We start from the raw sequence: 26,344 nt of genomic DNA, 5'->3' as shown, positions 1-26,344 counted from the left end.
GAGCATAGCCCTTAATTTAACACACACAAATAATTTCAATCAATATACAACATTCTTCTCCTTTTTTTGTAACATATCAAAATATTTTGTGAAAATTCACTTATATGAGAACTTTTCTTGCATATTGTTATCGCAGATAACTGTCCAATGTCCTGTTCTCCGTTTTTTTTTGTCACACAGTACATGACAATGTAGCACTTATTCTTCCAATACACCAATACGACACTTGGTTCACACGCAAATCGTAGATGTTAGTTTTATTTTGCCAGTTTCTCACAACATATAATCATCTTACTCTTATTTCAACAAATCTCACGTGAAATACTTCTTTAAGTTCTTAATGTTGTAAGTACCGACAATCTTCCCTTCCTGATCTTTTAAGGAATATGCACACTTCCCGATACGGTTCACAATAGTGAAATACCCCTGATACAAAAGAAAGAATTTAGACATATTTCCCGCCTCTGCAGATGATGGGAATGGAACTCTAAGTAGCACCTTGTCACCCAAACTGAATTCGTCCAATTTTGCCCTTTTCTGCTGGCGAATACGTTTATTGCCTGCTTTGATTAAATTTTCCCTAGCCAGCTGGATATAATAATCCTTAGATTTTCCCTCTCCCAAGTCTAAGCCTAGCATACTTGCAATTTGATCGGTTGGCTTCCTACCAAAATGAATTTCATACGGCGTACATCCCGTAGACTCGTGTAACGTAGTGTTACACCATCGTTCTACATCACCCAGTCGTGAAAACCACGAACTGTGCTTATCATGTACGTATGCTCTGAATATTCTCCCGATCTCTCTCATGACCCGCTCGACCATATTACCTTGTGGGTATCGAATAGACGAATATATGGCCTTAACACCCAGTTCATTCAACTTGGTAGTCCATATCTTTGAACTGAACTGACTGCCGTGATCTGATAATATTCTGAGTGGACATCCAAACTCAGGAATATATCTGTCAATAACCTGCTTTAGGCAACCCCTTCCCGTAGCTTTTCTCAGGGGATACATTTTGACATATTTACTGAAGGCATCAATCAAAACGAACACATACCTATATCCATACCGAGATTTTACTAGTTGCCCGAACAGATCTACGCATATAAGTTGGCCGGGCGTGTCTACAATAACGGCTTGCCGTGGGCCCTCTAACGTCCTGTTAGGATGCTTACTACGTTGACATAGATCACAGGTCGCAAGTAATTTCCTAACACTCCTTCCCATATTATTCCACACAAAATTCCCTTGAATAGCATAAAGAACCTTGTCTGCCCCAAAATGACCGAGTTCTTTGTGATAATACCAAATCATGTCTTCCTGTAATGCCTTTGGTACACAAACTTTAAATTCTCCAGAATGACACTTCCTTGACAGGAAACCACTACTTAGTTTGTATTCATGTTTACCTTTCTTCACAAGAACATCTGCCTCCTTATCTCTTAACCAGGTCAGGATAACATTCATCTCATCGTCCCTCTCCTGTTCCACCATGAGATGACGTAATCGATCTCGTTCTGTCATGTTGTCCGTCACATTACCCACACATACCAGTATTCCTTCTCTGATATCTACATACCTGGACTCCGTATTACCTGATAAATTCCTGCTGAGGAAATCGGCTAAGACATTATCTTTACCTTTAATATGTCGAATAGTGAATTCATATTCACTGATAGCTAAAATCCACCTTGTCATTCTATTACTTGTTAACTTACATGTCTTAATAAATACTAATGCCTGATGATCTGTCCATATCTCAAACTTATTTCCTAATACATACATCCTAAATTTGCTTAATGAATAAATAATAGCCAAGAACTCAATTTCCGTGATGGTATACCTTTTTTCAGTCAAGCTGAGTCCCCGACTCGCCAAAGAAACAATACCCAAATTTCCTTCGTCATCCCTCTGACACAAACATCCGGAAATGCCCTTTTCTGACGCATCGGTCATGAGTACGAACTCGCGATCAGGCATAGGGTATTTTAACATAACGGCATCATTAAAACCTTTCTTCAGCCTAAGAAATGCCTCATCATGTTCAACTGTCCACTTCCATTTAGCTCCACCTTTCAATAAGCCTCTGAATGGCTCTAACAACGCTGCATATTGGATGACAAAACGTCTAAAATAATTACAAACCCCTAAAAATGATTTTAACTGTTTACTATTACGTGGAGTGCTCGTGTTGTTAATCTTCTCTAATCTCGTTTGTTCTGGTTTTACCCCCTGTGCAGATACAGTGTGCCCCAAAAATGTAATCTGTTGTGTGCAAAATGTTGACTTATCCAGTTTTAATGTGAAGCCTCCCTCTCTAACTTTCTGTAAGACTATGTTCAAATGTTCCATGTGTTCTTCAAAAGTGTGAGATGCTATTACTACGTCATCAATGTACATGGTAACAAAATCCCCTGTATCCCGACCTAAAACTCTAGACATAGCACGAATCAACGCTGCCGAAGACGTTTTTGTACCAAACGGGACTCTTGCAAATTGATACAAACAATTCTTATATGCGAAAGCTGTGAGAGGTCTGTCCTCTCTTCTGAGGGGAATTTGCCAAAATGAAGAAGACAAATCCATAATGGAAAACCATGTTTTTCCTTCAAAACGCTGAATGAGTTCTTCCACTGTTTCAGGCCTCTGTTGGTCTGCCTCAATCCTCTGATTCATAAGCCTGGCGTCAATACACAGCCTGACTGACCCGTCCTTCTTGGCAACGATAATTAAAGGATTAATACTATGGCTACAAGATGGTTCAATTATTCCGTAATCCAGCATAATGTTTATCTGTTCTTCGACAGCACTAGCATATTTGAGTGGAATGGGGTACTTAGGTCCCACAAATGATGAATGGTCATGTACAACAAATTTGTGTTCATATACATGTGTTCTTCCTGGCTTATCACTAAATACATCTCGATGCTCACCTAACATCGAACACAACTGCTCCTCCTGTAATTCACTCAAATTACTTCTCGCCACTGTCTCATACAGACTATCCCTTGGATCCTGTCTTATGCACAAGTGACACACGTCAAAACATCTCCTCTCACTAGGAACACCTTCACTCACCCCCCTAATACCTTTACCAGAACACACGTTATCAACACTTACCTCAGACCCTTCATAATTCACACATACTTGTTTGCTAGTTTTCCCCCAGGACAAACACACACTACCCGAATCAAAGTCTAATCTAGCTCCATGATTTGTAAGCCAGTCAGCTCCTAAAATAACTGAATACACCAGATTTGGCACAACAAGGCATGGTTGAAAGTTACATTCATTTTCAATCGTAATAGGTACCGCTATCATTTTATTTACTCTCTGTGACTTGCTACCCACCGCTGTTATAATGAAGGTTTGCCTCACAGGAATCTCTGTTATATTCTGACTTTCTTTCAGAATTTCCTCGTAAAGCTTGGAGCTAATACATGACCTTTCACTACCAGAGTCTAATAATACCTTCACTTTTCTTCTCCATATAATAATTTCTATCGTCGGAGTCACTACCTCACTACTTATATCCTCAGTATTATAACTACTTACATCGCTTAACAAATCACTCCTTATATCTAAATTAATACTACTATTTCTTACTTTATTACCTATGACTACGTCATCACTTAAAACATTTGACTTATCACTACTTAGGTCACAATCACGTTGTTCTCTTAAATCTACTTTTACTACACAATTATCTACACTACCTACCTGTTTTTGACAACTTTTACCTTCGGACTGTTCACGTGACCTGTTTATGCAGTCCGCTGAGAGTTTAAAGTGCGCTGGCTCAATGATGGATCCTGAATAACACTCGTGTTAGGCCTATTTTCATCTCTATGACTCAAATCCCCACGCCTCCCATCGTCAGATTGTCTCGGGTAACTCTGCTGACCTCTATCACTATTAAAATTCCTATTAGCCCTCGTCTGATCATAATTGTTTACTCTCCTCTGATAATTATCTGACCTGTTTCCCGCTCCCTCTACATTTCTACTTTGTGGTCGATTGCCACCTATGCTACTATTCAGAGCCTCAAAACTATCTAGCAATACCTCCATTTCTTTGATAGTACTGACTTTCTGCATACACGCAGCTTCCCTAATCCTATCAGAATAATGTTTTAACATAATCCTTACGATATCGACTTCTGAACCAATACTATTAAGATTTTTCCAGATAAGCACGTGTGCCAAAAAGTATTCTGTCATAGACACCCCCTCCTGTTGTCTATATTTACCAAACATAATCCGTTCTCTCTCACGACCCTGGACATTCTCATCCCAAAACTTATTAATAAACTTCTCTTTAAATTCTTCCAAATTCGACATATTATTACGGTACACTTGAAACCAGGTTTTACTTTCACCGATGAAGGAATTAGACAAGATCTCTAACACGCATTCCCATTCGATAATATTATCCCTCAACTTATTTGCAAATCTTTTCTCAACTAATGTTAGAAATTCCATAGGATTAAATTGTTTTCCAGTAAACTTAGGCAAATCTTGGTCCCTATTGTATAAACCACTCGTTACTACTATTTCTCTTGTAATCTGACCTTCTCTCATTTCTTTCCGTAGTACCCTCTGGCAATTCAAAACTTTTTCTTCCGCCACTTTCTCCGCATTCTCTTTCATTATTCTCAATTCTTCCTGTAATTTTTCCTCTTTCTCGGTAACCTTCTGCGACAAAGTTTCTTGTTTATTCTTTAGTTCTCTGACCTGCCCAAGCTCTTTTTCAAACGTTTCTACCTTACTGACACATTCCTTCATATCTTGCCCCACTGCATTATGGATCTTGTCTAGTCTTTTATCTATGATCTCGTGAATTTCTTCCTGATTACTAGAAATCTTATTACTTAACTCTTTGATATTCTCTGTACAAGTTCCTTTGACATGTTCAATTTGAGTATGAAGATCGCTCCGATTCAACTCCATTTCACCTCTAAGGTCAACACACTCTTTATTTACCTTATTTTCTAACTTAGATATTTGATTAGTTACCTCTACTATCTTAGTATCTATTTTATAATTTAGTGATTCACTTAGAGCATCTATTTTCTCATTGGTCACATTAAAATTTTCTTTATTACTGCCAATTAATTCTTCCATTTGTTTCTTATTATTTTCATTACTAATATCAATCATTTGTTCCATTTTATTACTTAGAGAGTTAATCTGTTTATTACAATTTTCATTATTAGTACTAATTAATTCTTTCATCTCTTCCTTACTATTTTCGTTACTACTAATTATTTTTTCCATTTTATTACTTAGAGAGTTAATCTGTTTATTACAATTTTCATTACTACTATCAATTAATTCTTTCATCTCTTTCTTATTATTTTCACTCATCTTTTCCATTTGTTTATTACTATTTTCATTACTATTACTAATTAATTCTTTCATCTCTTTCATCTCTTTCTTATTATTTTCCTCCATTCGTTTCTGACTTTCATTACTGCTAATTATTGTGGCCATCAGCAAGGAAAATTGATCTTGGTTCATCCCCCCTGGGACTTCCTTTTGAGTTTCAGTGTGCTTCTCAATTTCTGCACTTTCCTGAATTTCCTCATAAGGTTCCATCGTATCCACCTGCTCCCTACTCTGAATTTCACCTTGGATGTCCGCAGAAGCAATGACCTCGTCCTCACATGACTTGTTATTGTCTTCCTTGTCCATCTTTGGTTCACTAGTGATAGTACGCGATCTCAAATTAATTTCCCTCTTCAAATCCCTTGACATATCCCCAAAATACAAATATATATCACAAAATTACACTCTTGACATTTACCGGTAATAATTTCCGTTGGCTTAAATGCGCACACTCCTCCCAAAATGAACCTATGATATGCTGTCATTCAGAACAAATTCTGAATTTATTCGAGTCCCACGTTGCGTCGACACATTGTAAGGTTTTCCTGACTCGCTGACTAACTTTACAAACATATTAAACTGGATTTTAACTTGAAAAATCTGAATATCTGCATTTAACATGGAAATTATGAAAATTAACATTTATTAAATAAAATACACACTCGTCGAACCTTGTACTCACACTTACTAGTTACCTGCTTACTTACACATACGTTATTTGAAGGGCGCCAGCTGTCACTCAGTACAGCAATAATAGAATGAGACTCTTGACCATCTCTAGGGTGTGGGGTAATAAGCTTACTTTTGACAACATACCATATAAGTTCTGGGAAAAGGAGATTGGCGTTCGGTTTCCCCATTAATTTTGAGGTTAAGATATTTTACTGTCAAAGAAATGAAACTATTAATTCGTTTGATAGAACAATATATATTCTTTAAATAATATATCAAAAAATAGTGAGTCTTGTTGCGATAAAACAGATGAGAATATGAAATTATGACATTGCAACTGACAGAAACTAGGCATGAATTTGAATTCTTCTTGACCGGACATTTAACAATTTATACGAAATATTTCCCTCACTGATTCACTTGACTGTACCTTTAACACTTTGAGTGTAATTACGACGTAATCCATTGCTCTGGTGTTTACTGTAGATGTGTCACGCCTAACGTGGTGATACATCCTTGCGACTGCTTCTTCTCCATATCATCTGACTTCTTTGTAAGTCAATATGGTATGACCTCTTGGCAGGTCCAGGGTTGCCCTCTCTGACTCCTTGGTAAGCCTTGCGTCCGCGTCTTCCACTAAGTGACGGACCAACCATTTGGTCTCACTCTCTCAATGACCAATATTGGCTCACTGAGTCTTCACCATCTCTCGTTCACACTGGTTGACTGACCACCTGGCCTCTTGATCTAGTAGACTACTTCACTGTACTGCATCCGTATAAGTAATGACTGACGCTACAATATGGAGCTACCTTATATAGACGTAGGTTGACACAGCTACGTAATCTCCAGAAATAACAATGACATACTCCCACCTACGCGACAGATATTACACACAGTGGTGAAATAGCCCCGCGGCGATCGACTCCGTGCGCGCATATCTAAATAAATACGATGACATAGCCATGGAGTAGCGATGACTTGGCAGAATCGCCATTAGTATCGCAATATAACAACGTCACTTCTAATCTCTGATATATACAACAATTCTCACTGTACAGGTATTGAGTGTTATACTACACATACGTATATATGTATACATCTAAGTGCAATCTTGCAAGCAACAGGCAATTGCAAAATTGAATAAAACGGATAATTACAATAATAGTACAATATCACAGATAACATAATAATAATACTGACATAATAATAATAATAATAATAATAATAATAATAATAATAATAATAATAAAATACAGATAAAATCATATAATAATAAAAATACAGATATCATCTTGTAACGGGATTTGAACCGTTACAATTCGCCTCCCTCATAAATAAATCGAAGAACAAAGAATCGATTGATTTATGAACAAAATTATATATATATATATATAACACTGACACAGATAAACATTTTAAATGAGTATACAACAATAATTTTCTTTTTCAGCATCCATACATTTTATAATACATCACATATATGAGAATTCTTCTCGCACATTGTCATCGCAGATAACTGTCCAGTGTCCCATTCTCATACAATTCACAAGAGCATAGCCCTTAATTTAACACACACAAATAATTTCAATCAATATACAACATTCTTCTCCTTTTTTTGTAACATATCAAAATATTTTGTGAAAATTCACTTATATGAGAACTTTTCTTGCATATTGTTATCGCAGATAACTGTCCAATGTCCTGTTCTCCGTTTTTTTTTTGTCACACAGTACATGACAATGTAGCACTTATTCTTCCAATACACCAATACGACACTTGGTTCACACGCAAATCGTAGATGTTAGTTTTATTTTGCCAGTTTCTCACAACATATAATCATCTTACTCTTATTTCAACAAATCTCACGTGAAATACTTCTTTAAGTTCTTAATGTTGTAAGTACCGACAATCTTCCCTTCCTGATCTTTTAAGGAATATGCACACTTCCCGATACGGTTCACAATAGTGAAATACCCCTGATACAAAAGAAAGAATTTAGACATATTTCCCGCCTCTGCAGATGATGGGAATGGAACTCTAAGTAGCACCTTGTCACCCAAACTGAATTCGTCCAATTTTGCCCTTTTCTGCTGGCGAATACGTTTATTGCCTGCTTTGATTAAATTTTCCCTAGCCAGCTGGATATAATAATCCTTAGATTTTCCCTCTCCCAAGTCTAAGCCTAGCATACTTGCAATTTGATCGGTTGGCTTCCTACCAAAATGAATTTCATACGGCGTACATCCCGTAGACTCGTGTAACGTAGTGTTACACCATCGTTCTACATCACCCAGTCGTGAAAACCACGAACTGTGCTTATCATGTACGTATGCTCTGAATATTCTCCCGATCTCTCTCATGACCCGCTCGACCATATTACCTTGTGGGTATCGAATAGACGAATATATGGCCTTAACACCCAGTTCATTCAACTTGGTAGTCCATATCTTTGAACTGAACTGACTGCCGTGATCTGATAATATTCTGAGTGGACATCCAAACTCAGGAATATATCTGTCAATAACCTGCTTTAGGCAACCCCTTCCCCTTATATAATGTTATATAATGTGTGTGTGACACAGTTGTTGGCTTGAAATAACAAAGGTTTAGAAAATTCATATCGATCGATCATATTATCGATTCAATTCAGATTTCATTTCCATTCAGTTGGTAGTACTAACGGAACCGGAAGCGCTCCCTCCTTACTCCTCAAACCTGTACCCAAATCTATCGCTAAAAAGTGCGCAGATAGTACATACATACATACATACATACATACATACATACATACATACATACATACATACATACATACATACATACATACTCTCACAGTGTGGGAAGTTGCCTGATCCAACAAAATGATTTTCCTTTTGTCAACAAATACTTTTAATTAATACATTTTTAGCTGAGATTTTTACAATACTTTTGAGTGGAGATGTTTTATCCTACAACTCTTTTTTCCGTTTGGATTGTTCCAGAACTACGAAGAAACTCCTGCCAAAATGTCACATAAGATGACCTGATAATTTCAGAGAAAATACACATTTTGCACGAAGAAATACACATTTTGGGGATTAAGGGACAATGTAAAACTTGTACCTGTATAGTTAGGTGCATCCATGGTGAAAATGTGACTCAGCATTACACTCGAGTACTTATATCTTCTCTTCCTTCCAAATACCTCCAACCCTCACTCCCGTCTCTGGCCGGTAGTCGATCTGATTTCTATTTGTATTTGCCGTGCTGCTAGTGGTCAGACTGTTGATTTACTTCAACTTAGGGATTCCTTCCCACTAGGTGAGTGCTTGACATGTTGAATTTTCTAGGTCCTAGCTACACAGTAGTGACAATGCGTAAAGTTAAATTTTCGCTGGGGCTGAGCCTAGGGTATTCAAATGCTACGTTTGTCTTACAGGATTAATCTCAAGAACCCACAACGTGAAAACTAACAAAGATTTATTTATTTATTTATTTATTTATTTATTTATTTATTTATTTATTTATTTATTTATTTATTTATTTATTTATTTATTTATTTATTTATTTATTTATTTATTATCGTCTTGTTTTCTATGGCATGGCTCAGGCTATAGAGCTTGCTATTATGCCCAACCGTAATACGCTGTTTAATTTATGTTAAATTCTAACTAACCCCATAGCACTACAGCTCTAAACGACTTTGGCCTACCAAGCGACTGCTGCTTAGTCCGAAGGCCTGCAGATTTTAATGTTAAATTCTACAACATACTAAAATTGCGTAACTTATAGACTAACTTACTCATACTTAGATGAAGAAAGTAAATTAACTTACGATATGTGCTATAGATTATATCCTTATATGTAAGTAATGTTTGCAACACCTTTTGAACTCCTGAGAATGTCTCTAATTTCAGCGGGCAAAGAATTCCACAGCCGGATGGTAGCGGGGTGAATGAATCACAGTAACTAGTAGTGTGATGGGTAGGGAAACTTAGCAGGTAGTTAATGACCTTGTTTGGTGATTATTTCTGCATGATAGGTACTGAACGTCATCTCTCAAGTAAACCGGCGTTACACTCCGTCGAACACTACAAGAGTGCAGATTTATTCTCTCCTCTAAACATAGCCAAGATATCTGCTTGAAGTAGGGGGAGATGTGGCAATGTCTCGGTTTAATTAAATTAAATTAAATAGAGTAATGTATGAGCTTTTAAAAGCGACAGTTTTCTCAAGCTACTTTTTGACATGCAACTTCGTTTACCGCTCCCCTTAAATTACAGGATTTATCGTATGGATTCAATCTAAACTTTTGAGGTGTCTACTTGAATCACCTTCTCATTATTTCACTAGCACTTCATTTACTTCCGATATTTAAAATAATTAATTGCATGTGTTAGGACACTAACACTGCCTCGTTGTCAGGACCGAGGAGAAGTCAGGTGGACCCCCAGGCAAACTCTCTTCTTGAAATAACAATCCCTATTCACCCCCTCGCTCAGTCCCTCAAGAGTACCTCCAGCACCACTAAACTTTTGTATTTTATAATTAGTTCTATACAACTACAGGGGACGGGGAGGATGCTTTGTATTAAGAAGTGTGATGAGGCCTGGGAATTGAAGCCTTAGGGGTCCACACTTCTATTTCTGTAGGAATTTACATGGAAAAAATTCCCTGAAGTGCCCAAACGGTTGTTGTGGATATTATTATTATTATTATTATTATTATTATTATTATTATTATTATTATTATTATTATTATTATTATTAACAGCCTCCGTCGCTCAGGCGGGAGTGCGTCGGACTCTCCCCGCTGGGTTCCGTGGTTCAAATTCCGGTCACTCCATATGAGATTTGTGCTGGACAAAGCGGAGGCGGGGCAAGTTTTTCTCCGGGTACTCCGGTTTTCCCTGTCATCTTTCATTCCGGCAACACTCTCCAATCTCATATCATTTCATTTCATCTGTCAGTCATTAATCATTGCCCCAGAGGAGTGCGACAGGCTTCGGCAGCCGGCACAATTCCTATCCTCGCCGCAAGATGGGGGCTTCTTTCATTCCATCCCTGATCCGGTCACTGACTGGAAAACATGTTGTAGGTTTTAATTTTTTCATTGTTATTATTATTATTATTATTATTATTATTATTATTATTATTATTATTATTATTATTATTATTATTATTATTATTAGTATTTGTTTTCCTTCTTACACTTCTTTGCCCTCGTGTGAACTGTGTTGTTCATGAGGACATGACACTGTTTTACGACCGGATGCCCTTTCTGATGCTACCCCTCTGTGAAGGGAAGTTCACTATTTCGTGTTTCTGTGGTGGTTGATAGTACCCTGAGTTTGTGTGTGTATAGAAGGAGGATGTTGGGAAGAACATAAACACTCAGTCCCCCAGACGCGATTAAAATCCCTGACCCGGCCGGAAACGAACCTGGAACCCTCTGAATCGAAAGGCCGCGCGTATGAACTCCATATGGCTATGGAGCTGAATTCTGTATTTGGGAGGCGAGTGGGTTCGAACCCCGCGGTCGGATGTGTTAAAAATGGTTTTATTTCGGTTTCCCATTTTTCACTTCCAGCTTCTATTCATAGACCACAACCTATTCTTTCCATCCCCTCACCCAATTTCTTTCACCATCATTCATTTCCATCAACTGAGGTTGGCATCAGGAAGGGCATCCATAAAATGTAGTTTCACCTCATCCCCAACGCCGTGTCAAGAAAGAGGACTGTAGGATAGACATACAATTATTTTGTAGCCAGCAGTTCACTTGCTTTATCTGTAAAGGATTCCTGCTCCATGGGTAAATGGTTAACGTGCTGGCGTTTTGTGCACAGGGTCCAGGATACGATTCCCGGTCTGGTCGGCGATTTTGATTGATTAATTCCTCTGGCTCGGGGGCTGGATATTTTTACTTTCTTCAACATTAGAAGTCATCTTCGGTAGGCGCTCTTTTCCCAGACGTGTAGGTCGCCTAAGCGGCGTCAGCTAAGACGACCTGCACTAGCCTTCCCCGGAGGCCACACATTATTATTAGCTGCAAGGGAGCAGATTCATTCTCGCAGGTGCAGAGATTTCATAAATACGTTTATCATTTTCTTACGGAGCTCGATAGCTGCAGTCGCTTAAGTGCGGCCAGTATCCAGTAATCGGGAGATAGTGGGTTCGAATCCCACTGTCAGCAGCCCTGTAGATGGTTTTCCGTGGTTTCCCATTTGTACACCACGCAAATGCTGGGGTTGTACCTTAATTAAGGCCACAGACGCTTCCTTCCCACTCCTAGCCCTTTCCTGTCCTATAGTCGCGATAAAACCTGTCTGTGTCGGTGCGACGTAAAGCAACAAAAACAGTCATTTTCTTAGACGAAAATGGTGTTAAGGTTGACTCCTTGGACTACTGGCGCTCCTGGCTATTCACGTACTCGCAAGTGCACGTCGGAACTGGTTAACATGCATGACATTTTTTTTTAATTCAAGAAAGTACTAGTTTCCGATCATGCAAACTAACTTTTTTCCCCTTCAATTTGCTATTTTATCTCTAGTAATGTTATTGGCGTTACATCGCACTAAGCACTTTTACGGTTTTCTAAGACACCGACGTGCCGGATTTTAGTCCCGCAGGAGTTATTTTACGTGCTAGTACCCCTGTGTGTGGGGGACCTAGACGAAGAATACACCCACAGTATCCCCTGTCTGTCGTAAGAGGTGACCAAGTGATGATCGAATTAGAACCATGAGACTACTTGTAATTAGTACCACCACGAGGGGAATACCATGGGTCATTATTACTTGCGCGTAGTAACACTATGTTAGGTACAAAATAGATCTGTGATTAGTAGCAACAGAGTGGGTTTCCGGCTTTTACAGTACCTGTGATTAGTACCACTATATGACGACACCATGGGTGAGCAACACTGGTTCTGGCTTGCCTGTAACCACTATATGAGGAACACCACGGGATAATAAGAGTCCCTGTGGTTAGTACACTTATGTGATGAACACCATAGGTTTGCGTTGCCTGTAAATGGCGCCGTAATGTGCGAAACACCATAGGTCTGAATTATATATGCGAATTTCATTACCTGTGAGTAGCACCGTAGTGTGTGGAATATCGTGAGTCTACGCTCCTTTTGATTAGTACCGCAACATGACAAATACCATGGTTCTACTTTCCTAGCAATAAGTACCATTATGAGGGGCCGATGACTTGGATTTTGGTCACCTTTAGACTACAAGCATCCTCGATTCAGTATTGTGCTATAGAAACAGTCCCTTGGTCAGTAATGCTCTTGTTTTACGTCAGTTTCTGCGAGTGCGAGACATTGAAGGGTCGGATCGACTGATTGTTTTAAATTTATATCCATCCATTCATTCTTCGTCCTCACGTTTTGAATTTTGGTCAGTGGAGGATTTTGGACTTGTAATTTGTCATTACATTTCGTCTCATTTCGTACCATTAGGAGCCGATGACCTAGAAGTTAGACCCTTTTAAATATCAAGCATCATCATCATCATTTTACGTGCTAGTAAATCTACCAACTCGAGGCTGGCGTATAAAGTGAGAAAAGACCGCTTCTGGGCCAGGGGCTAATGGGCAAGATGGCCGCCGCGCGCAATCTACCTCTAGGGCTACTGCGCCTCTAGGAGATAGTAGGTTCGAACCCCACTGTCGGCAGCCCTGAAAATGGTTTTCCGTGGTTTCCCATTTTCACACCAGGCAAAGGCCACGGCCGCTTCCTTCCCACTCCTAGCCCTTTCCTGTCCCATCGTCGCCATAAGACCTATCTGTGTCGGTGCGACGTAAAGCAATTAGAAAAATAATTAATTCCTCCTGTGACATGACATGATGAATTATTTTGTCAAAAGTAGAAGTACCAGGAAGACCTCCATCAGGTAGTGGTGGTGGTGGTGGTGGTGATGATGATGATGATGATGATGATGATGATGATGATGATGATGATGGTGATGATGATGATATAGATATTGGTAATATGATAGAGGAAGGATTACAGTTTCTTTTCACACGACTGTTTGTGTCTAAATTTCAAAAAAAAAAAAAAAAAAGTGAGAGAATTGCAGGGAAAACGAGCAAGGAAGAAAGAGAGAGCTGTATGTATACCTGCACCTATTACATACCACACGATTACTCCCGAAGCGATAACCTCACGACAAACGAAATTTTCAATTACCAAACTTGTAGATCGATGACAATCTAACGAGGCAATCTATCACCAGTCTCTATAGCTGCAGGGTACCGCTACGAGTTCCGATTTCTCGTCATTATCTTGAGCTACAACAGAGAGTTGAAAAAAAAAACGGACAGTAATTTACTGGTACGAAATTCATAGCTGATCAGGGAACACGAAAGTGCAGAAATTAATTCTTTTGAACTTTATGTATTTAATGGGCCATGGAGATCAAAGGTATTTTTGTACTGATATACCCTTTCGTTCCTTCTAGAGCATCAAACTTTTGAAAGCAACATAAACAGTACAGGCTTACAAAGGGGTAGTTGAATATTAGGGACTATGTCCTGTTATCAATTTGTTTATCAGAGCTTCACAACGAAAATTCGGAAACCAGTCGAACACTGTTTCCTTCTTCATATCAGTTTGGTAGTATTCATATCACACTGTGAAACTTCCTCTTTCTTTAATCCCGTGACGAATGTAAGGTTTGTTCACAATAATGTATGTTGAGTAGTCAGCCTGGAGGCTGCTTGGATCCCTAACAGCTTGATCATCCGCTGTCATATATGGTCAAGGCGTCAGCGAAGAGGCGTACTTGGGAAATGAAGATTGATGTAGTATTCCGTTCTTTCCACACCAAACCAGAAGGTGCTATTACATACCAGTTTGCCTTGGAGATTCATACACTATCCGACCCTATGAACGACACCTTCACATCACTCATCACGTAGACTGGCTGCATAAGAAGTGATGTTACCGCTGTCATTCATTCCTTGGTAATTTCCATATTGTCAAAGTCTAAAGTAAGACTGACATAGGTGAAGAAAATAACAAACATAATCTAGGCCATCCCAAGACAGCTATCACACTGTGAATACTACAGCAGACCAGAATTGGATGTGAGCTTATAATAATAATAATAATAATAATAATAATAATAATAATAATAATAATAATAATAATAATAATAATAATGTGGAGGAAGTGACTTGCTGGCGCTGTTCTCTAATTTCAACCCACGTATCTCGAACTTAAATCTAGACTAAAGTACTTTGTTCTTGGCTTTTAAAATGAAAAACCCGATATCAACAGATATTGTTATTCTTATGTAGTAAACGTGGCCTAAGGTACGAATGAGATATGGAAGCAAACAATATGTATATGGTGGGGTTCGAAGCCATCATCTTTCAAGTGCAAACTTACAGATAAACATAGCCATCTCACTAGGTGTGGGGGAATTTTAATATCGTTGTTAACAACAAATATATTTGGGGTTGATAAAACTGTCCCAAAACCTGTATTATTGTAAGATTTGCGGTAGGGTGTATAAATTTAAATCTTTCGGCCTAGATCTGGAATATGTGCACTTGTGTTTGAAATAAGTTCGTATCCCTACTACATTTACTTTGAAAAACAAACCACAAGCAGGATAACGACCATCAATACCGGAATGAAAATGAAAATCCACAGCCTGTTTCCAGTCATTTGACGGGGTCAGGAATGGAATGAATGAAGCCCCAATCTAGCGGCGAGGATAGGGATTGTGCTGGCTGCCGAAGCCTGTCGCAATCCTCTGGGGCAATGATTAATGAATTACAGATGAATTAAATGATATTGGATAGTGTTGTTGGAATGAATTATGACAGGCAAAACCGGAGTACCCGGAGAAAAACCTATCCCGCCTCCGCTTTGTCCAGCGCAAATCTCACATGGAGTGACCGGGATATCCACGGAACCCAGCCATGAGAGGCCGGCGCGCTTTCGCCTGAGCCACGGCGGAGTATGAACCATGAATTTCTAAACGAACCAGCTTCCCTAGTTGAACAGCGTGTCTTAAATACTTTGCTCCGGAGCGTCGTTTATAAACCTCTGCCAAGTGTTGAAAATATTTCCTGATTTTTCTTCTCCTTAAAACTAAATTCACTTTCTTATATTAGATTCTTACCTGCTTCGTGGATTACCGTACAAGAAGTTCTTTATTCTTTGAAGCTTCAGTGTCTTCATATTAACTTGTTAAGTTAGAATCTGGCTTGAAACTCTTTAAATGCAAACGACGTCTCTTTCGCTTTTATCTTATACATTCTGCTTCTTTAATCACAACATATGAAGTTTTCGTGCATAAACCTTGGCATTAATTGTAATCATCAGCTACACAGTCGTTTAATGGTTAGTGGTGCAAGAGGAGCGTTCAAACTTAGCCTAGTAAAGATGATTATCTGTTAAACTCTCAAGTATATATGGCACTGTTTAAGAGTATGCATGGCTGGTTCTTACACAGGAGGGGTGTGTAAAACATATCCACCGTGTCATTCTGGGAGAAGGAAATCAATTGGTTCAGAGTAGGCCAGAGTTGGAGAAATAATAATAATAATAATAATAATAATAATAATAATAATAATAATAATAATAATAATAATAATAATAATAATAATAATAATAATATCGTAACCAAGCCTAGCCCAGTGGAACGCGTGCAGCTACGATGCATCTCTTCCACTGTCATACTGTATATCCCTTGCTCGGTCCCGCCAGGCATTTCCAATGCCGATCTCACTCAGGTCCCACTTATACTTTCCCTCGACATGTCCTACGGTCTCTCCCGTAAGGCAGGAAATCTAGCACCTTTACAGTCCAGATATACAGTGTATATACCCATTCATGAGATATTCCCAGCCCACATGTGATTATTTATTTATTTATTTTTATTTATTATTTATTTAATTTCTTATTAATTTTTTATTTATTTATTTATTTATTTATTTATTTAATCGAATAGCACTTTTACAGAGCACGTTAAATCAATATTTCAACTCTTGCTAAGTTGCTTCTTCCTCTCCGCCCACATCTGTTTCATTTGTTCTGATCTCAATTTTCGGAGCTGTTCCTCGTATGTTATGTGGCTTCTTTCTTTTTCTTTCTTATTCGTCCCTGAAGATCACTTTTTGAATATTGTCCCTAAACAACGTCCTATTTTGTGTAACCTTAATGTCAATGCTTGCTTCTTTGATGTCATTTAATGTCTGTGTAAACAATGCTGGTTGTACTTTAAGCTTTATGATTTTTTATTAAAAATTTGTTTTGTCACTCTGTTATTATTCATTCTGTTCAAATGTCCGAAAATCTACAATATTCTTTTACGCATGGTGTTCACTATATTCCCTACGTGTACTTAGATTCCTTTGTTAGATCGTGGCCTGTTGTATTCTGCTTCTGTTGTCTTTGGGCCATGAATGCTTCTAACCAGTTTTCTTTCAACGTTTATAATTTTGTTTCTTTCACCTTTACACATTAGTTTTAGTGTGTCGGCTCCATAAAGAGCCTAGTTAATTTGGCTAGGATTTGAATCAAAACGAAAACTAGTGAAGACTCACAATTTGGAACCTTTTCGGGCCCTTTGGCCCGTTAACTTTCGGCACAGTTGAGGAAATGGCTCAGTTTTACGTCTTTCTTAGTATGGGGACCCCTACTTTTTCTGCAAAGAAATATCTTTAACACTTAAAAGATCTAATACCATTTGGTATTCGTAAACTGACAAGCTAAACAGTGGAGTGATGGATGTGGGCATAGACTCTTGCGATACAAAAAGAAAAGTGTATTCTTCATTAAATTAAAACTGTTATTACACTGTCAGCTCTCGACAATGAATGTGGTTGTTCACAAAACGCTGTTCAAGAAATCGGGCATCATATTATATATTAATCTTTTTTTGCGTATTACTTCATACTAAGTTGCAAGAATGGAATGCAAACATCCAATATTACCAATTGTTGCTTTCGCCATCTTGAATTTTTATCTCAAATGATTCGTCAATAACTAGACGTCCATTTTGCACTGGTGGATGAATTATGTTGTGTCAACGATCCTGAAATATATCAAACAGTAGTACTCAGCAGAATAATTATTGTTTTTGAACTATGTTGTATATTTTCTTAATATGAGTAAATAATACCTGACTAAAAAGCTCGTCACAAGCTTAACTTTGTTTTTCGCTTTACCAGTAAACATGCTACACCAAAAGAGTACACTTGTGAAGTTTAAACAGAATGCCACATTTAACATTTTTGATGTAAACATTTCGTTTTGTTTTCAAAAGGAAAGTAATTTACACTAATATTTCTCTGAGGCTGTTTAATTTCCCGGGTTATGGAGGTGTGGAGACTGTCTGATGTGGATAGTAATGGTGGACTTGGTTCACCTGGAAGGACACAGGATCAAATTTTAGTTACGAAAAAATTTAAAACCTGACTACTACTTCTGAAGAGGTATACAGTATAACTCCGAGCAGTCTTTGAATATATCAACACATGGTACATACTTTCTGTACCGAGCTCGATAGCTGCAGTCGCTTAAGTGCGGCCAGTATCCAGTATTCGGGAGATAGTAGGTTTGAACCCCACTGTCGGCAGCCCTGAAAATGGTTTTCCGTGGTTTCAAATTTTCATACCAGGCAAATGCTGGGGCTGTACCTTAATTAAGGCCACGGCCGCTTCCTTCCCACTCCTGGCCCTTTTCTATCCCATCGTCACCGTAAGACCTATCTGTGTCGGTGCGACGTAAAACAACTAGCAAAAAAAAAACTTTCTGTATCGTCTATAATGGAAGCTAAAATGTAGTAAGAAGTAGTATTAAATCTTGGTCATCTCATTTAAAACTGCAGTATCAAATTACTATTTACTTAAGGACGTCAGTATTACTGTACGACAGAGTGACGAATACAATTAAGTTAATAATGTTTTAATTGGTCATCCTACCAGGTTTAATTTCAGTCTGTTCGGTCCAACCCAAACAGTTCCGTTGTAATAATGTTTAAACTTTGAATTACATTGATTAATACCGAACCAAATCCTACAACTAGTGACACTAATTTTATTGAGTTGTAAGCCTACTTCGGGGAAGCTCATCTACACTTCTAACGTCGGTTAAGGTGCAACGAACATATATATCTCCTTCAATGTACTTGAAACTCGGGAAGCCACAGTAGTCTCTTAAGTCCTCAAGCTTAGTACATTCTATCCAGTCTCGGATCTTTCAGGGATCGTGCGATTGGTGTAGTGCCAGAACATTTCCCTGTTATCCAGAACTGTCCTGCACTGTGGCAAAATTGGTCTCTTCAAATCTCTAAGAACCCATAACCTTTAACATTGATGTACTCGGAAGACTGTAGTTATACTCGTCGACGAGTGAACTCCTATGACGATGATGATGATGATGATGATGATGATGATGATGATGATTATTATTATTATTATTATTATTATTATTATTATTATTATTATTATTATTATTATTATTATTATTATTATTATTATTATTATTATGCTTTTGCTGGGAGGACCTAGTGTTTACAGTGCACTATGTCTTCTGGTATGGGCTAGAGCAATTTTGTTACTTTCATTGATCTGTCTCTGTCCTATCCTTGACTTTGACAATGTGAAAGTGACTGAGGTATGAGCGATGCTAGTAATGCCATTCCTTATGCAGCCAGTACCTGCTATGAATGGTGTGAAAATGTTGCTCATATGGTCGGTTAGTGCATGCATTTCAGTGGGCTTGGCAGACTGATTGTAATAGCAACTTCTCGCTCGGTGAGGAAAGCAACGGGAAACTACCTCACTCCTCATTTCCCTAGTACGCCTCTTCAGTGATGCCTAGGCCATCTATGACAGCTGATGGCAGAGTTGTTGAGGATCCAACCAGTCTTAGGGCTGAAGACTGAACACACACATTATTATTATTATTATTATTATTATTATTATTATTATTATTATTATTATTATTATTATTATTATTATTATTATTATTACTGTGTGAAACTACACATCATGAGTCTGTAAGAATTCGTTTTCGTTTTTATGCGATGAGTAGTTCATAAATCAAGATGTAAAAATATATTCAAACCCAGAATGTGTGGAGAAATTCTATACTACTTCTAAAGGACCAATTCGTAACTATAAGTGACTCTTGTCATCATACGGTTGAAAAGCAGAAAAAATCCATCACCAAGAGAGAAGATGTCGATCAAATGAAAAACAAAACTTAAACAGCAAGAAGGCTTACAATTTTACGTGACTGTTAACTTTATCACTGGCCATGATATAGGAACAGCGAAATGCTACTGGCACTTCAGCTGGTGCTGCCACACAGGTGGATTTGGAATATGGTAGATTTGTTCCGAGTGGCGGGGATGGAGTGCGCGGTCAGGCAGCCAGCAAACGTGATTACCGTACGGAATGAATGTTTAGTGTGAATGGTCTTACAGCGACGAGCGTGGAATTTTCGTTGAGCGTACGTATTATTATTATTATTATTATTATTATTATTATTATTATTATTATTATTATTATTATTATTATTATTATTATTATTATTATTATTATTATTGCATTCCTACACTTGTTGTTGAACGTTATTTGTGTTGGCTATCAGTATGACGACGTATAGGCTTATTCGACAACGGATATTTCTCCTGTAGAAGAACCGTTTGCGAATTTCTATGTAGTTTTCGTGGCGCTGCGATGTCTTCGAGCTCTTATATCACCAAGTTATGCAGCGAATGGCGATAAACAAGTTCTCTTTTAAACAAAAAAAAAAGGAAAAGCACATAAGAGAAGCTTGAAGATATTCACGGAAGAATGGATATCAGCCCGAAGAAATCAATATTATGTTGAGTAGTAGGCCTATGAAATGTTGATTATCTCTAACATTCAAGTTATCAACATAATCTTTTATCAGCACAGACGAGTAAACTGCCAGATTTTTGTACAGAATCACTCATATTTTCATGCTATGGGCACCTGTGCAACAATGGCAATGTGTTCACGCCGACTGTCGCAGGAGTGTAGTACTGTATATCGCAAAGATCGCCATTACGGGGCCTGTAAATGCAGCACATTTTTACACCGACGCAACGTTTGTATCCAGAACGGAGGACGTCATTTTCATCAAGCTGCTTTGATGAGAAGTTTCAAATTCATTCATTATTAACTCTTAACTAATAACTTTCCTTTTTTTCTGCAAGTTGCTTTACGTCGCACCGACGCAGATAGGTCTTTTGGCGACGATTGGAAAAGAAAGGGCGAGGAGTGGGAAGGAAGTGTCCGTGGCCTTAATTAAGGTATTTGCTTGGTGTGAAAATGGGAAACTACGGAAAACCATGTTCAGGGCTGCCAACAGTGGGGTTCGAACCCACTATCTCCCGAATACTGGATACTGGCCGCGCTTAAGCGACTGCAGGTATCGAACTCGGTAAACTAATAACTTAGGCCTAATCTAATGAAACTGAACGCCGAACCGCGCTACTACAGCTTACCGGTGAGTCCAGCTATGAATCGCGGGCAATCTATTTCCCCAACGTCCCCTACATAGAGGTAACGTTTCGCCCCCTCTCCCTGTAGATTCACCACATGAACGCGACTTTCCATCTTAATTTCTTTTTTGACGTTGCAGTAACACATCGAAGGTTTGCGGCGACGCAAAGATAGGAAAGGGCTAGGAACCGGCCGTGGCCTAAATTAGGGCACAGCCCCAGAATTTACCTTGCGTAAAAATGGGAAACGATATACAGGAACTGATTCAAGCCACGATCGCCTTCGTGGGAGCCAATGGCGACGCCACTCCTCCCATATGCCATGTACTTCAAATGAGTAAGGATGGATAATATCCCTTCTAGGCCCGATCGGTGATTTTATTCCGGACATTACCAAACTAGCTTCTCATTCTACAGAATCCACAACGTAAACGCATAAGTCACTACAGTATTTGAATTGTCTTGGGGCGAATATTCTAGATAAGAACAACCAATGATTCTTCGAAGATCGTCAGAATTGTAGCCTTAAATTGCCTTCGACCATGAATATTAATTTGATCTAAGTGTAATAATTGGTAGTTTTTGTTGTTTCAAATTATGCAACAAAGAGATTATCAACCTGTTACCGCAAATTTCATATTCACTATCTGTTGAGAATTTTCTTTAAATTGGTTAACATATCGGCTTATCGACTCGAGAGTCTTTCAGTGACTATGGTGAGCATAGTTATATTTATGACGTCATTCAGTTTTCGTAGATGCTCATTCTCTCCCTCACAGATAATGCTGATCCTCATTTATTTAAAAAATGTTTTGAGGAATCGAAGTTATCACTGACAGCCGTCAGGGTTTATTAAGAATGGGATGTCTCTCACAGTTTATTAGCTTCAAAGGGATTACACATTTCTAGAATTGCAGCTTATTTTCATCATCATTTGACAATTAAGGACTTTGGGTCCTGTTTGTTGTTTTAAATAATGAGTGTATGTATGTATGTATGTATGTATGTATGTATGTATGTATGTATGTATGTATGTATGTATGTATCTTCAGTCCTCTGCCCTAAGGCTGGTTGGATCCTCAACAGCTCCGCCATCAGCTGTCATTGATCGCCTAGGCATCACTGAAGAGGTATACTAAGAAAATGAGGAGTGAGGAGTTTCCCGTTGCTTTCCTCACTGAGCCGGAAGTTCTATTATATATCAGTCTGCCAAGCCCACTGAAATACATGTATCAACCGACCCTATGAGCAACATTTTTACACCATTCATGGCAGGGACTGGCTGCCTAAGGAATGGCATTACTAGCATCACTCATACCTCAGTTACTTTCATATTGTCAAAGCCAAGGATAAGACTGAGACAAGTCAATGAAAGTAACAAAATACCTCTTGCCTATACCAGAAGACATAGTGCACTGTAAATACTAGGTCCCGCCAACAAAGGCATTGAAAATGAGTAGCACTGGAATAACATAGGCTATTTACGATTTCCGTCGGTTTTGAATTAATAATAGTATTTGCTTTACGTTCCACTAACTACTTCGCAGATGCCGAGGTGCCGGAATATTGTCCCGCATGAGTGTTTTTACGTGCCAGTAAATCTACCGACACGAGGCTGACGTATTTGAGCCCCTTCAAATACCACAAGACTGAGTCAGGATCGAACCTGCCAAGTTGGCGTCAGAAGGCCAGTGCCTCAACCGTCTGAGCCACTCGGCCCGGCACGGTTGGAATTGAACCCACCATCTCCTGAGTGTAAGCCCACAGATACACAACTCGCACTGCATAACCAAATAGCTGTATTTACCCAAAGGAGATGCCTTAAATCGTAACAATTACAGGAGACCAACAGAGCATTACTTCAATCTCTCAAGTGTCATATTGTAAAAAAGTCCTTAACGCGGGTGAGTGAGTACTTTTTTTCTCAAAACATTCCTTCTTTCACGCTGTCAGACCATTGCATGAACATCGTCGTTAGCCAGCACTCCATAACAAAAATACATCCTACGTTACGCTTCCTTTTCATGTAACGATTGCGGACAACTACCGATAATAATCTACAAGGCCTAATTCCGGTTGATATGCTCATTCAGTTCCCTCCACTAAATGTATCGTCCGACTCGGTGGCTGAATGGTCAGCGTCCTGGCCTTCGGATCAGAGGATCCTGGGTTCGATTCCCGGCCGGGTCGGGGATTTTAATCTTCATTGATTAATTCCAGTGGCCCGGGGGCTGGGTGTTTGTGCTGTCCCCAACATCCCTGCAACTCACACACCACACATAACACTATCCTCGACCACAATAACACGCAGATGCCGCCCACCCTCATCGGAGGGTCTGCCTTACAAGGGCTGCACTCGACTAGAAATAGTCACACGAAATTAAATTTAAAAATTAAATGTATCCACTCAATTGAGAGATGATGTTTACTTAGAAACTTAGATGTTTTGATTGAGTCAGTCAGTAGGTATTGAGGACAGCTCATCGAAAGATTGCATCAAAAAGAAGGAATTAAAAAGCAACCTCTGCTTCGCATAAAGTGTCGTCATTTACGTTTAGTTGGCGGAAACATCGTGAACCGGATATGCGGATATGCGTCAAACTGATAAGGAATTTGAAAAAGAATAATTCCATTAGCTCGCGCCGTGCTGAAATTAGCCAATCAGATCACTTCGCGGGCGAGAGACTCCGAAGCTTCAGCACTGGTTTTCTGAGCCCAAATTAGCGGGGTCGATCCCACTCCAGATCTGTGTTACTTGAAAGTGCTAATATTATATCAGTAGATTTACTGGCACGAGAAAAAAACACTCTAGCAGTATTCGTACGAAGTAACAACACCTCGACGGCTCCCAAAACAGTGCGACGTACAACAACAATTATTATTATTATTATTGCTGTTGTTTAATTATGTGTATGTAAGCGTTCTGGTTTTCCGTTGCACCGACTCGGATAGATCTTCCGGCAACGATCAGATAGGACAGGGCTAGAAAAAGAAAGGAAACGACCTTGGCTAATGAACTCGTTCCAGCATATCTGGTGTAAAAATGGGAAACCATATTGCACCCGCTCTCTACCCATATGGGTCACTGGCGATATATATGTACAGGGTCCTAAACTGGGTTTTAAATCGATTGGGAATAATAAATATATATAACTTAGCAGCTTAAAGGGTAGGAGAAATACGGGTGTTTAATATTTAAACAATATTTAATATTTGTAAATACAAGGGGTTTATTAAACTCGTGATGATGACGGTAAATGGCGCAAATAAACAATGGTGAATACAAATTAATAATTACAATGCAAATTAATTATTTCGTTGATAATTGTTCGGATTTATTGAGGACAATTAGCATGACCTCGCGTGTATGGGAAAATAAAGTACAAACTCAGTCAAACTATTCCCAAATATCTGGGACGACGTTACATACAAATAAAAACAAGTCTGAGTGAATTCTAACCTAGATCTAACCTATTACCCAATGGAATAAACTGCACTGTTCTAAATAAACCAACACAGTCATAAATGCAATAGGTCCGGATTGAACCCACGACTATTCATATGCGAGAACGATTGTACCGTCGGGTCAAAACCAACGTCAACACTGAATGCGTACAAATAACATGTAAAAGCAAAAACAATTTAAAAAACCACACCTATACACTCACAACAGCTGGTTCCAGTGCAAAACCCCCGCCACATGCGGGTGTTAGCGAGATCCGAACTCAGACCCTTAGACGCTTGCGGATGGGCTGGGAAGACTTACTAGATATATTGAAGTAAACTAAACACAAATAAAGAGGAAAGAGGGGGTCGCTATCTATTGTCTTTAATTAGTCAGCCGAGTGATAATGAATCAGTTAATATTCCACATTGGAACAATGTCGGAAACGTGTTACTTGTCTCTGGTGTAAGTCAATTCTTTCGTCGTGTGGGTTACAAGAGAAAAAAATTTAAAAATTACATAGAGCTTCCCGTAAGAAAGGCCGTTCACCCATACCCCCGTCTCGCAGATAGGCGTGGCGAACACATAACTTTTCACTGTCAAGGGCTGCCGACAGTGGGATTCGAACCCACCATTTTCCGATTGCAATCTCACAGTTACGTGACGCAAACCGCGTCGCCACATAGCTCAATCATCTGTTGATTTACACAAAGGGATATCTTATTTCCTTATTTATGAATAGCCCTCGTATTAACCTTAGCCTTGAGCCCGAGGTACACACAGTTGAGTATTATACGGTAAATATAGCCTTTTAAAATCACGGAACACAGCTTGTATTAGAACATTCCACGGTTTATATTTTAATACTCCTGGGATTTCTTACCTTGTATGTACATGAAAGGTACAAAGGGAAAATCTGCGCTGAAGTGCAGGCCAGTTGCAAAGTACCGGCGTATGTTAGAAACTTGTGGGTGTCCCCAGGGACGTTGTAGCAAAGAACTTTGTACGCCTCACTCTCTGTTGCGATTTATCAGAGCTCCGCAAGCTGCTCCTTGAGTCTCGCTTCACTAGTTTTATCTACTAAACTTCCAGAATAGCGAAAATTCGTCTCAATCAGATACCAATCCATATCGTAATATATTGCCCTTGTTTTCTCTGATTAACACTAAAACACTCCGAAAGTAAGACATATTGAGCAGTGTGATTCAAAACTAGACTTCTACATTGTTATCATCATTGTCATTTTTATGATACTGTGTAGAATAAGACGGAACATCGTATGCAAGATTTTTCTGATCTATATAAATAAAATCGTAACGACCGAGTGTCTGTGCATTGACTATTTGG

This window comes from Anabrus simplex, chromosome 7 (genome assembly GCF_040414725.1).
Source record: "Anabrus simplex isolate iqAnaSimp1 chromosome 7, ASM4041472v1, whole genome shotgun sequence".
NCBI lineage: Eukaryota > Metazoa > Arthropoda > Insecta > Orthoptera > Tettigoniidae > Anabrus > Anabrus simplex.
This window is presented reverse-complemented; position numbering follows the sequence as displayed.